This window comes from Prunus avium, unplaced genomic scaffold (genome assembly GCF_965620075.1).
Source record: "Prunus avium unplaced genomic scaffold, drPruAviu1.hap1.1 HAP1_SCAFFOLD_68, whole genome shotgun sequence".
In the NCBI taxonomy this organism is placed as follows: domain Eukaryota; kingdom Viridiplantae; phylum Streptophyta; class Magnoliopsida; order Rosales; family Rosaceae; genus Prunus; species Prunus avium.
Window position 1 is genome coordinate 132,501 of NW_028276922.1, and position 2,500 is coordinate 135,000.

Here is a 2,500-nt window from a genome sequence, read left to right on the forward strand (position 1 = left end):
GCAAAAGATTGTCGATGCGAAAGATTATCTATGCCAACCCCGGGAAGCACACCATTCACACACTCCCGACCGGTGTGGTGTGGCGGTGATTGGATAGTTACGGATTGAGCACTTGCCAAGGATCAAAATGTGTCATTTAGAAGAAACATTTTCAAAAAGTTTTTAAAATCTTGTGGGTTTGCAACTCATAAGAGCGTCACTTTCAACGTCCCCGGTATTGGATTGAGTTTCTAAAAACAACCGTGCACACCGAGGTTAAACTTTACCGGCTCCACTCCGACTCGCCGCTCGCCCACAATTTGTTTGCAACGAAACATTTGTTTTTAATTTTGTTGGTTTGAAATTGTTTTGAAAAGGTTCTTTAAATCTAGTGGGTTTGCAACTCATAAGAGCGTCACTTTCAACGTCCCCGGCATTGGATTGAGTTTCTAAAAACAACCGTGCACACCGAGGTTAAACTTTACCGGCTCCACTCCGACTCGCCGCTCGCCCACTAGTCCGAAGGCAACAAAACATTTGTTTTTCATTTTGATGAAAATTTCTGTTTTTAAATCTTGTTGGTTTGAAATTGTTTTGAAAAGGTTCTTTAAATCTTGCGGGTTTGCAACTCATAAGAGCGTCACTTTCAACGTCCCCGGCATTGGATTGAGTTTCTAAAAACAACCGTGCACACCGAGGTTAAACTTTACCGGCTCCACTCCGACTCGCCGCTCGCCCACAAATCCGAAGGCAACAAAACATTTGTTTTTAATTTTGATGAAATTTTTTGAAAACATTGGCTTGGCAAGCCCCAATCCGCGACTATCCACCCACCGCCACCCCACACGGGTGGTTGTTGTTGCGAAATGAGGTTGTGGTCGACATGCCCGTGCATTTGAGAAGGAGTTCCTAGCACTCCATGCTCTCCCATGCCAAAAAATAGCCTAGACAACCCCATTTCGCTACTTTCCACGCCTTTTTTTTCCTCCCTCACCCATGGCGGCGGCGTGGTGGCGGCGGCCGGATTCCGGCCACCACCGCCATGGGTGGCAGCCCCCCGACCCCGACACCAAACCCATAATACCGAGGCAACATATCGAGGCAACATGACATGGGTGTGGCGTGGGGGAAGGGGGCTGCAGCTAGGAAGGCATGGGCTGCCATGCATATGCAGGCAACACACACCCCCCTATATAGCATTTTATGCATTTAGCCCTTTGACAGGAAGAGACATCACCTATGCGCGAGGAGTCATAATGGGCTCTAAATAATTCAATACAAGGTATTTGGACGTGATTTTTTGCAGGGATACTAAGAAACATGCAATCTATGATGGGAAAAAGTTTCATAAATTTTTGAAGTCGGGAAGTATTTTTTATTAGTTTTAGAAGTCGTAAAATTGAAAAAATCATTAAAACAAATCCGGGAGGAATTTTTTAGTTTTGTAAGTTGGAGAAGGTCCTAAAAATCATAGACTACTTATGGGGAGCTTATTGTGCGAGGAAATTTCAATAAAAACGGGGTTTGACAAGATTTGAAAAATTCTGTCGACATTTGAAAAAACCTGGAACCATGCTGCCGGCATGCTGCGCACATGCTGCGCGCATGCTGCGCGCAGACTGCGCGCATGCCATGGCAGGACAAGTTTTGCTAGCCTCACTGTCTACAGATGCGCAAGCTGCGCGCACGCTGCGCACAGGCTGCGCGCATGCTGCGCACAGACTGCGCGCACGCTGCGCGCATGCCATGGCAGGACAAGTTTCGCTAGCCTCACTGTCGACAGATGCGCAAGCTGCGCGCAAGCTCCGCGCACGCTGCGCACAGCCTGTGCGCATGTTGTGCGCATGCTGCGCGCAGGCTGCGCGCAGGCGCCGCGCATGCCATGGCAGGACAAGTTTCGCTAGCCTCACTGTCGACAGATGCGCAAGCTGCGTGCACGCTGCGCACAGGCTGCGCACAGCGCATGCCATGGCAGGACAAGTTCGCTAGCCTCACTGTCGACAGATGCGCAAGCTGCGCGCACAGGCTGCGCGCACGCCATGGCAGGACAAGTTTCGCTAGCCTCACTGTCGACAGAATCAGCACGCTGCGCGCAAGCTGCGCGCACGCTGCCGGCATGGTGCGCGCACGCTGCCGGCATGGTGCGCGCACGCTGCCGGCATGGTGCGCGCACGCTGCCGGCATGCTGTGCGCACGCTGCGCGCGCGCATGGCAGGACAAGTTTCGAAAATTTCTGTCGACAGTCTCAGCAGCGCGCACGCTGCCGACATGCTGTGCGCACGCTGCGCACAGGCTGCCGGCATGCTGCGCGCAGCCCATGGCAGGACAAGGTCCGAAAAATTCTGTCGACATTTTTACGCCGTGGTAGGCTTCCGCTTCGCGTCACTTTGTCGACATTCAAGCCTACCATTTGTATTGAATTTTTCAAACCTTGTCAAACCCCATTATTCAAATGTCGAAAAATTTTGTCGACATTTTTACGCCATGATAGGCTTCCGCTTCGCGTCACTTTGTCGGAATG